The sequence below is a fragment of the Pan paniscus genome, chromosome 12 (genome assembly GCF_029289425.2).
Source record: "Pan paniscus chromosome 12, NHGRI_mPanPan1-v2.0_pri, whole genome shotgun sequence".
Classification (NCBI taxonomy): domain Eukaryota; kingdom Metazoa; phylum Chordata; class Mammalia; order Primates; family Hominidae; genus Pan; species Pan paniscus.
Window position 1 is genome coordinate 15,826,226 of NC_073261.2, and position 12,205 is coordinate 15,838,430.

The following is a 12,205-nucleotide window of genomic DNA, read 5'->3' on the forward strand; positions in this document are numbered from 1 at the left end:
TAGGTTTTCTTCTAGGGTTTTTATGGTTTTAGGTCTAACGTTTAAATCTTTAATCCATCTTGAATTGATTTTTGTATAAGGTGTAAGGAAGGAATCCAGTTTCAGCTTTCTACATATGGCTAGCCAGTTTTGCCAGCACCATTTATTAAATAGGGAATCCTTTCCCCATTGCTTATTTTTCTCAGGTTTGTCAAAGATCAGATAGTTGTAGGTAAGTGGCGTTATTTCTGAGGGCTCTGTTCTGTTCCATTGATCTATATCTCTGTTTTGGTACCAGTACCATGCTGTTTTGGTTACTGTAGCCTTGTAGTATAGTTTGAAGTCAGGTAGCGTGATGCCTCCAGCTTTGTTCTTTTGGCTTAGGATTGACTTGGCGATGCGGGCTCTTTTTTGGTTCCATATGAACTTTAAAGTAGTTTTTTCCAATTCTGTGAAGAAAGTCATTGGTAGCTTGATGGGGATGGCATTGAATCTGTAAATTACCTTGGGCAGTATGGCCATTTTCACGATATTGATTCTTCCTACCCATGAGCATGGAATGTTCTTCCATTTGTTTGTATCCTCTTTTATTTCCTTGAGCAGTGGTTTGTAGTTCTCCTTGAAGAGGTCCTTCACATCCCTTGTAAGTTGGATTCCTAGGTATTTTATTCTCTTTGAAGCAATTGTGAATGGGAGTTCACTCATGATTTGGCTCTCTGTTTGTCTGTTGTTGGTGTATAGGAATGCTTGTGATTTTTGTACATTGATTTTGTATCCTGAGACTTTGCTGAAGTTGCTTATCAGCTTAAGGAGATTTTGGGCTGAGACGATGGGGTTTTCTAGATAAACAATCATGTCGTCTGCAAACAGGGACAATTTGACTTCCTCTTTTCCTAATTGAATACCCTTTATTTCCTTCTCCTGCCTGATTGCCCTGGCCAGAACTTCCAACACTATGTTGAATAGGAGCGGTGAGAGAGGGCATCCCTGTCTTGTGCCAGTTTTCAAAGGGAATGCTTCCAGTTTTTGCCCATTCAGTATGATATTGGCTGTGGGTTTGTCATAGATAGCTCTTATTACTTTGAAATACGTCCCATCAATGCCTAATTTATTGAGAGCTTTTAGCATGAAGGGTTGTTGAATTTTGTCAAAGGCTTTTTCTGCATCTATTGAGATAATCATGTGGTTTTTGTCTTTGGCTCTGTTTATATGCTGGATTACATTTATTGATTTGTGTATATTGAACCAGCCTTGCATCCCAGGGATGAAGCCCACTTGATCATGGTGGATAAGCTTTTTGATGTGCTGCTGGATTCGGTTTGCCAGTATTTTATTGAGGATTTTCGCATCAATGTTCATCAAGGATATTGGTCTAAAATTCTCTTTTTTGGTTGTGTCTCTGCCCGGCTTTGGTATCAGAATGATGCTGGCCTCATAAAATGAGTTAGGGAGGATTCCCTCTTTTTCTATTGATTGGAATAGTTTCAGAAGGAATGGCACCAGTTCCTCCTTGTACCTCTGGTAGAATTCGGCTGTGAATCCATCTGGTCCTGGACTCTTTTTGGTTGGTAAACTATTGATTATTGCCACAATTTTAGCTCCTGTTATTGGTCTATTCAGAGATTCAACTTCTTCCTGGTTTAGTCTTGGGAGAGTGTATGTGTCGAGGAATGTATCCATTTCTTCTAGATTTTCTAGTTTATTTGTGTAGAGGTGTTTGTAGTATTCTCTGATGGTAGTTTGTATTTCTGTGGGATCAGTGGTGATATCCCCTTTATCATTTTTTATTGTGTCTATTTGATTCTTCTCTCTTTTTCTTTATTAGTCTTGCTAGCGGTCTATCAATTTTGTTGATCCTTTCAAAAAACCAGCTCCTGGATTCATTGATTTTTTGAAGGGTTTTTTGTGTCGCTATTTCCTTCAGTTCTGCTCGGATTTTAGTTATTTCTTGCCCTCTGCTAGCTTTTGAATGTGTTTGCTCTTGCTTTTCTAGTTCTTTGAATTGTGATGTTAGGGTGTCAATTTTGGATCTTTCCTGCTTTCTCTTGTGGGCATTTAGTGCTATAAATTTCCCTCTACACACTGCTTTGAATGCATCCCAGAGATTCTGGTATGTTGTGTCTTTGTTCTCGTTGGTTTCAAAGAACATCTTTATTTCTGCCTTCATTTCGTTATGTACCCAGTAGTCATTCAGGAGCAGGTTGTTCAGTTTCCATGTATTTGAGCGGCTTTGAGTGAGATTCTTAATCCTGAGTTCTAGTTTGATTGCACTGCGGTCTGAGAGATAGTTTGTTATAATTTCTGTTCTTTTACATTTGCTGAGGAGAGCTTTACTTCCAAGTATGTGGTCAATTTTGGAATAGGTGTGGTGTGGTGCTGAAAAAAATGTATATTCTGTTGATTTGGGGTGGAGAGTTCTGTAGATGTCTATTAGGTCTGCTTGGTGCAGAGCTGAGTTCAATTCCTGGGTATCCTTGTTGACTTTCTGTCTCGTTGATCTGTCTAATGTTGACAGTGGGGTGTTAAAGTCTCCCATTATTAATGTGTGGGAGTCTAAGTCTCTTTGTAGGTCACTCAGGACTTGCTTTATGAATGTGGGTGCTCCTGTATTGGGTGCATATATATTTAGGATAGTTAGCTCCTCTTGTTCAATTGATCCCTTTACCATTATGTAATGGCCTTCTTTGTCTCTTTTGATCTTTGTTGGTTTAAAGTCTGTTTTATCAGAGACTAGGATTGCAACCCCTGCCTTTTTTTGTTTTCCATTTGCTTGGTAGATCTTCCTCCATCCTTTTATTTTGAGCCTATGTGTGTCTCTGCATGTGAGATGGGTTTCCTGAATACAGCACACTGATGGGTCTTGACTCTTTATCCAACTTGCCAGTCTGTGTCTTTTAATTGGAGAATTTAGTCCATTTACATTTAAAGTTAATATTGTTGTGTGTGAATTTGTTCCTGTCATTATGATGTTAGCTGGTTATTTTGCTCGTTAGTTGATGCAGTTTCTTCCTAGTCTCGATGGTCTTTACATTTTGGCATGATTTTGCAGTGGCTGGTACCGGTTGTTCCTTTCCATGTTTAGCGCTTCCTTCAGGAGCTCTTTTAGGGCAGGCCTGGTGGTGACAAAATCGGTCAGCATTTGCTTGTCTGTAAAGTATTTTATTTCTCCTTCACTTATGAAGCTTAGTTTGGCTGGATATGAAATTCTGGGTTGAAAATTCTTTTCTTTAAGAATGTTGAATATTGGCCCCCACTCTCTTCTGGCTTGTAGGGTTTCTGCCGAGAGATCCGCTGTTAGTCTGATGGGCTTCCCTTTGAGGGTAACCCGACCTTTCTCTCTGGCTGCCCTTAACATTTTTTCCTTCATTTCAACTTTGGTGAATCTGACAATTATGTGTCTTGGAGTTGCTCTTCTTGAGGAGTATCTTTGTGGTGTTCTCTGTATTTCCTGAATCTGAACGTTGGCCTGCCTTGCTAGATTGGGGAAGTTCTCCTGGATAATATCCTGCAGAGTGTTTTCCAACTTGGTTCCATTCTCCGCATCACTTTCAGGTACACCAATCAGACGTAGATTTGGTCTTTTCACACAGTCCCATATTTCTTGGAGGCTTTGCTCATTTCTTTTTATTCTTTTTTCTCTAAACTTCCCTTCTCGCTTCATTTCATTCATTTCATCTTCCATTGCTGATACCCTTTCTTCCAGTTGATCGCATCGGCTCCTGAGGCTTCTGCATTCTTCACGTAGTTCTTGAGCCTTGGCTTTCAGCTCCATCAGCTCCTTTAAGCACTTCTGTGTATTGGTTATTCTAGTTATACATTCGTCTAAATTTTTTTCAAAGTTTTCAACTTCTTTGCCTTTGGTTTGAATATCCTCCCGTAGCTCAGAGTAATTTGATCGTCTGAAGCCTTCTTCTCTCAGCTCGTCAAAATCATTCTCCATCCAGCTTTGTTCCGTTGCTGGTGAGGAACTGCGTTCCTTTGGAGGAGGAGAGGTGCTCTGCGTTTTAGAGTTTCCAGTTTTTCTGTTCTGTTTTTTCCCCATCTTTGTGGTTTTATCTACTTTTGGTCTTTGATGATGGTGATGTACAGATGGGTTTTCGGTGTGGATGTCCTTTCTGTTTGTTAGTTTTCCTTCTAACAGACAGGACCTTCAGCTGCAGGTCTGTTGGAGTACCCAGCCGTGTGAGGTGTCAGTGTGCCCCTGCTGGGGGGTGCCTCCCAGTTAGGCTGCTCGGGGGTCAGGGGTCAGGGACCCACTTGAGGAGGCAGTCTGCCCGTTCTCAGATCTCCAGCTGCGTGCTGGGAGAACCACTGCTCTCTTCAAAGCTGTCAGACAGGGACATTGAAGTCTGCAGAGGTTACTGCTGTCTTTTTGTGTGTCTGTGCCCTGCCCCCAGAGGTGGAGCCTACAGAGGCAGGCAGGCCTCCTTGAGAGGTGGTGGGCTCCACCCAGTTCGAGCTTCCTGGCTGTTTTGTTTACCTAAGCAAGCCTGGGCAATGGCGGACGCCCCTCCCCCAGCCTCGCTGCCGCCTTGCAGTTTGATCTCAGACTGCTGTGCTAGCAATCAGCGAGATTCCCTGGGCGTAGGACCCTCCGAGCCAGGTGCGGGGTATAGTCTCGTGGTGCGCCATTTTTTAAGCCGGTCTGAAAAGCGCAGTATTCGGGTGGGAGTGACCCGATTTTCCAGGTGCGTCCGTCACCCCTTTCTTTGACTCGGAAAGGGAACTCCCTGACCCCTTGCGCTTCCCAGGTGAGGCAATGCCTCGCCCTGCTTCGGCTCGCGCACGGTACGCGCACCCACTGGCCTGCGCCCACTGTCTGGCACTCCCTAGTGAGATGAACCCGGTACCTCAGATGGAAATGCAGAAATCACCCGTCTTCTGCGTCGCTCACGCTGGGAGCTGTAGACCGGAGCTGTTCCTATTCGGCCATCTTGGCTCCTCCCTGCAATTTTGTTACATGCATAGATTGTAGTGGTGAAGTCAGGGTATTCTTTGAAGTGAGGTATTGACTTCTCTCTAGTTATGAAAGTCCTAAGTGGCATCTTTTTCCAACATAAGGCTGTTTCATTTACATTGAAAATCTGTTGTTTAGTGTGGCCACCTTCATCAATGATCTTAGCTAGATCCTCTGGATAATTTGCAGCTTTTACATCAGCACTTGTTGCTTCATCATGCACATTGCTTTTTGAGATGGAGTCTTGCTCTGTCACCCAGGCTGGAGTGCATTGGCATTACCTTGGCTCACTGCATCCTCTGCCTCCTGGGTTCAAGCGATTCTCCTGCTTCAGCCTCCTGAGTAGCTGGGACTACGGGTGTGCACCATCACACCCAGTTAATTTTTGTATTTTTAGTAGAGACGGGGTTTCACCATGTTGGCTAGGCTGGTCTTGAACCCCTGGCCTCAAGTGATCTGCCCGCCTCGGCCTCCCAAAGTGCTGGGATTATAAGCGTGAGCCACTGCGCCTGGCCTGTCACGCACTTTTTATGTGATGGAGACATCGTCTATCCATAAACCTCAAGAACCAACCTCTGCTAACTTCAGACTTTCCTTCTGCAGCTTCCTCACCTTTTTCCACCTTCATAGAATTGAAGAGAGTTAGGGCCTTGCCCTGGATTAGGCTTTGGCTTAAGGGAATGTTATGACTGGTTTGATCTTCTATCCAGACCAATACAATTTCTCTGTATCAGCAATAAGGCTGTTTTGTGTTCATATCATTAGTGTGTTCACTGGAGTAGCACTTTTAATTTCCTTCAGGAACCTTCCCTTTGCATTCACAAGTTGGCTATTTGGCTTACGAGGCCTAGCTTTCAGCTTGTCTTGACTTTTGACATGCCTTCCTCACTAAGCTTAATCATTTCTAGCTTTTGATTTCAGTAGAGACATATGATTCTTCCTTTCCCTTGAACACTTAGAAGCCATTGTAGGGTTATTAACTAGTCTAATTTCAGTATCTTAGTGTCTCAGGGAATAGGAAAGCCTAAGGGGAGAGGGAGGGAGAGAGACAGGAGAATGGCTGGTTGGTGGAGCAGTCAGAACACATGCAACATTTATCGATTAAGTTCGCCATCTTACGTGGGCATGGTTCATGGCACCCCCTCAAAAATTACAATAGTAATGTCAAAGACCACTGATCACAGATCGCTATAACAGATGTATTGCGAGAATTACCAAAATGTGACACAGAGACACAGAGTGAACACATGCTTTTCAAAAAATGGTGCCAATAGACTTGTTCAATGCAGGGTTGCCACAGACCTTCAATCTGTAAAAGAAATGTGTTATTTGTGACACACAGTAAAATGAAGGACATCAAATAAGATATGCCTATAACTTTCTTTGTAGATATCTCACATCTTATATACCTTTTGTTATATTTATTGCTAAGTGTTTAATGAAACTATTGTGAATAATTTTTTTTTAAGTATCATTTTCTAGCTGTTGGTTTCTCATTGGTTGGCATACACCCATATGTAGGGATGCATGGAAGACAGATTTTTGAGTTCTTGTTAACATTTCTGAAAATATCTTGAATTTACCTCATTGTTGATAGTTTGGCTGAAATAGAATTAAGTTTGAGGTTACTGCTCCATTGTCTTCTACTATCCAGTGTTACAAAGGTGAAATTTACCAATTTCATTCTAATGTCTTTGTAAGTATCCTGTTTTCTCTGGAAGCTTTAAGGCTCTTCTCTTCATTCTTGGCATTCTTAATTCTATGCAATTGTGAATCTTTTTTCATTCATTCTGCTTAGTGCTATTGTGGTGAGATTATTTATTCATATCCTTTTATATGAGACATATCTCTTATTTTTTATCTTTTTTCTTTATATCCCAAGATATTTCCTCTGTTTCTATTTATCATTATTTCATAAATTACAATTTAACTAAGATCTTATTCTTGTTTTGATAGCTTTCTAACATTGTTTTTGAATGTATTTTTTAATATCTTTGTGTATTTTTAAATTTTCGAGTTCTTTTTCTCAAATGATAGTTGCTTCTTCTGGATCTGTTTTTCAGTTATTTTCTTGCTTTTTTGTTATGTTCTGGAGATCAGGGATCAGTAAGCATTTTCTATAAAGGACAAGACAATAAATATTTTAGGTTTTTAAGGCAAGAAGCAAAATTGAGGATGTTATGTATGTATTTATATAATGAAGGAGAGAAAACAAGTTTCCACAACACAGCCTTTGACTGATAGACTTCAGTACATAATAATAATTGTTTTTTAATACGATTCTAATGAGAAGAATGGGATTCTTCTTTGTGAGGTAATTATTTGCTTAATTGGGGTTCCAAGTTACTGTTCCTTATCAAAATTGATTGCAAAGATTCATCTGTTAAGCTGATATATAATAAGACTTTATTTCATCTCTGAAAATGTCTTTTCACTACAGATGGATATTGCCAAATACTGATATCAGTTCACCAGAATATGATTTTAATTGAGCATATTCATTGCCTGGAAGACATTTATGGAACTTTATTCGATTCTTCTCTTAGCTTTGTCTTTTAGCATGTTACTACATTGCAGATGAATCACTGCCAATCAAAGGTTAGGCGGAAGCTCCTCAGTTGCGTAGTTAAATGGATTTTGAAGCACTTAAAGTCTGAAAAAACACTTCTGGAACTGTTTGTGCAAAATATATCTGCTGCAAATTAATGTAGGTATGGAGATCTTGTTCCTATTTTAACTTTGAACAGCACAGTGATACCAAGCAGTGTCAGTAACACCTGTGAACTCATTAAAAGCCAAGGAAAACCACTGGAAAGTATTTACCTGGTTTTAAATTGTCTGATGAAGCTCCAGTTTCCTCATATCTTTGAGCAGCTGTTCTTGCCAAAAGGCCACTTGTCTTAAGAACTTTATTTTCTCTGGACAGATTTCTTTGCTGTAATCAATCATGATTTAATTAACTCATTATAAGCTTTCTTTGGCTACAAATGAAACTTACTTTGATTATAGTCTTGTTTTTGTTTTATTTTTGGAAAGATCTGTGGATGTGATCATTTATTTTAAATTGTCTAATTTTTAAAAAAAAATAATTTTAATCAGAAGAGAGCTGGAGTAAAATTTTCTAATTTTTCTGTTACTCTCTTGTGAGTTGGGAATATTGTGATGAATGCTTAATACTGTAATGTCAACATACATTGTTTTCTTTTAGCACTACTGTAGTATTGTTACATAATAACCACAGTGATTTGCCGTCTGACTTGACAGTATAATAATCCACAATTCACTGCGCCTTTAAATACTTGACATTTGAAGTTTGCTTTTTGTGTTTTGATGTGGTAAGTATGCTCTGGAAAAAAAAATTAAATGGCATGAGGTACTCAATGAAGCACTCAAAATGTTGTCAATTTATAATGAGCATCTCTGCGAAGTGATGAGAATGCCATGAAGGTCTCTTGCAGCTACTCAGCTCTGCTGTTGTAGCAAAGAAGCAGGCCATATAATATATAAATGAATGAGTATGCCTATGTTCCAATAAAATTGTATTTATGGACTCTGAAATTTAAATTTTATATAGTTTTCAAGTGTCATGAAATATTCTTTTGATTTCTTTTGTTTCAACCATGAAAAAATATGTAAAGTTCATTCTTAGCTTGTGGGTGCTTACAAACACAGGTGGCAGAGCGGATTTTGCCCTTGGGTTGTAGTTCACTGACTCCAGCTCTAGATTTTTGTCACATGCTTTTGTATTCCTTTGTTGTCCATTCATTTAAGAAAGGCCCAGAGAGTTAATAGATGTCCTCTGCTGATGTGTTGGTAAGTCTGTGTCTCTAAAGGCCTTTTCTCTAAATAGGAAGCCTGACTGGGTGGTGAGTGAGTAGGCTGTGTGGATAGGAGGTTTTCCAGCAGTGTAACAATTCTCAGTCCACTTTGTGCCATGCACCCCCTTTAGCAGTCTGGTGAAGCCTATGGACCCCTTTTCAAGTTTTTTAAGTGTATAAAATAAAATGTTTGATTACAAAGGAAACTGATTTGATTGAAATACAGTTTATCAAAATATTAAAAACAAATGCTATAGAGTAATATGTTCTTTATTAATACACTGAATATTAAGACCTAGCAGAGCAGTTAGTCTGATTCTAATTTTGCAGTGGTCATGAACATAAAAGATATTTTGAGATCTGCAACAACTATAATGTGATACATGAAAATATCTGTGATTTGTGTTAGTGACAGTCACAGGCACTGCTGATACTGCTATATTTTGTTTCCTATGTTCAAAACGGAATAACATATTTGAACATACTTCCTTTGTTCAAATACCAAATGTCAATTTGGAGGTTGATGAAAATAATATGTGGTTTTCTTCTCATTCAAGTTCACTGAATTTTCTGAATTCAAGTTCACTGAATTTTCTGAATTCAATCCATAGGCCCTTGAGGGGGGTCTCTGGACAGCAGGGTGAGAACCCCTGCTTTATGGTGAGTAGGATGGAGTATTTTTCTAGTAGGGGTTGCTCCCAAATGCCAGCCCATGGAAGATTTAGTACCTCCATGTGGGTGGTCGTAGTACCCACATCTTAGCTTTTACCAGACATTCTATTCCATTTCTTTGGATAACAGCCTTCTCTTTTTTTCCTAGGGAAAGTACCTGGGTGGTTGTGTTCTGGAGAGGGAGAGGGCAGAGAGAATTTGTTGTAACAGCTTTGTCTGTTTTTTGTAGAATTTTAATTCATTCTCATTTATAGCCCCATTTCTCACACTGTACCTAAGCCCACCCTTTAGAGCATAACTTCCTTTTTGTCTATCAGAAATTTGACTCTTAATTCCTGATGAATGCACTTCATGCCTCCCATACACACACACACACACACACAAAACACAACACACATACACACGCACACACACACACACACTGTTACCTGTACTTTAATTTTGGAGGTTTCTGGAGGCCATACTAGTTCAGTAAACCATCTTGAATAAAAAAAGTTATTTAGACTCTTACAAAAGGAGAAAGGGGATGTAATCATGTTCGTATACTTTTTAAATTATACAAAAAACAACAAACTGAAGCAATGAGTTTATAGCTAGCTAAGTGAAGAAAAGTATTCAATTATTTGTATTTTATATATTTCAATGCCCTCTGAAAAGAATCATTAGTAATATTTATCCCTACTGTATAATAAAACAGCAAAATTGATGATTGTCCTGGCTTTATTAATGTTGCCAGATTGTTTCATGTCTTCATTTAATATAAGTCCGACGTATTATTACTTGTCGTAAAAGGAGTCTGCTTCAATACTGTAGGCCTATGTGTTTTGTGCAGACAGAGGGAACTTAATCACTCATTTGGATCATTTTAATATTTTGATTCAGATGCACTGAAGAAAATCTCACCTCTATGTATTTGATTAAGCTAAACTTCATAGGAGCTGCTGCATACTGAATAATCTTTTTGGTTCCCCCATGCCTACTAAATAAAATTAAAGGCCAAAACCAAGGTAAACATAATCTATCACAGGAGTCGGCCAACCTTTTCATAAAGGATCAGTTAGTGAATCTTTTCACCTTTGTAGGCCATGTTGTCTCTGTCACAACTAAGACAATATGTCAATGAATGGATGTAATTAGTGTTACAGTAAAACTGTATTCACAGAAACAGGTGGTGAAGCTGAAAGTTTGCCAACCCCTGATCTATCAGTCCAGAAGTTATATTTACAAGTTTATTCTATGGTGTTAATGGGGAAAAGGCACTCTTTCTTGAAGACCTAGAGACAAGAAGTTTGGTGGCCTGAAGATAATTGGTTGATAGTCTTGTCTGGTGTAGGGAAGATAAGGTATAATTGAGGCCATTGTCAGATCAAGAAACTTCCTCAGCTTGTTTGGATTCTTTAAGCAGGGAGCAAGTTCATTTTCTAGGCTTATAATCAATCCTCTGGTGGAACAACTCCTAACTCTGAAGTTAACCATCAGAAGTAAACTGTTGCCGGGCATGGTGGCTCATGGCTGTAATCCCAGCACTTTGGGAGGCCGAGGCAGGCGGATCACTTGAGGTCAGCAGTTTGGGACCAGCCTGGCCAATAGGGTGAAACCCCGTCTCTTATCAAAAATACAAAAATTAGCTGAGCATGGTGGTGCATGCCTGTAGTCCCAGCTACTCGGGAGGCTGAGGCAAGGGAATCGCTTGAGCCTGGGAGGCAGAGGTTGCAGTGAGCCAAGATCGTGCCACTGCACTCCAGCCTGGGCAATAGAGTGAGAATCCATCAAAAAAAAAAAAAAAGTAAACTGTTAAATTGGGCCACCTAATATATTTTATAATAGCGATTCTTCTGTTTTGTTTTTTGTCTGTTTGTTTTGAGTTTGCTTCTTAGTTATCATGTGAAAGCAAATAAGAGACCAGGCCCCAAAGTATGCTTTGAAACAAAATCATTATCCACTGTAATGATAGGCATGCCATTTCTTCCTGACATCAGAATAGGAGCCCTTTGATACTTGGTCATTTTTTAAAAATAAACTTTCTGTTTAAAATGTGTCATACATACTAATTATAATTATACAGTTTAATATACCTGTGTCACCAAGTGTAGAAACACATGTAACCAATACCTGAAAATTTTTATGCAGAAATTGCTTTAAGTCATTGCTGTGATCAGCTTGGGCTCCTCTAGGATTCGCTCCCATACCTGGGTTCTTCACCCTTGCCTTGGGCACTTGCAACAACAGAGTTAGGAAACTCTTTCTGCAAGTAAAGTTAACTTGATTACAGAGAATAGGGTAGTTCTTTATTCCTTGTCATCATTGCTGCTACCACTTCTGTGAGTTATAGGAGAAAGACTAGACTTTGGTAGCTTAGATGTATCTTAAGTGTAAGTGGGTTTTCATATGGACCATTACAGTTTACTTGGGGTGTTTTACAAAATGATAAATTATTGAAGACATTTAAAAGTACTGTCAATGCAAAGGCAGAAATGTAATGTGTGAACTGTAATACTGTAATCCTCTCATATCAAATAATTAAGATTTAGGGGTTTAGACTTTTAATTCAGTCAAAGGCACACAATGTACAAATTTAGAATTTTCCCTCAAATCATCTTTAAGGATAGATATGTCATAGTGGTTTGTTAGTTTGTTTTTAATTCTGGAAATTTTTTCTTTTTTTTAATTCTGGAAAATTTCAAATATATGAGTGGAGAGAATAGTATATGAATCCCATGTACCTATTACCCACCTTCAACAATGACCAGTTTATAGCCAATCTTGTTTCTTCTGTATA

General features: G+C 39.1%; 1 protein-coding gene across 1 annotated transcript in view; it reads left to right on the top strand.

Annotated features, from left to right (window-relative positions):
• Nucleotides 1-12,205, top strand: part of ZC3H8 (zinc finger CCCH-type containing 8) — a 49,403-nt gene that overhangs the window by 10,701 nt on the left and 26,497 nt on the right. The window lies entirely within an intron of this gene.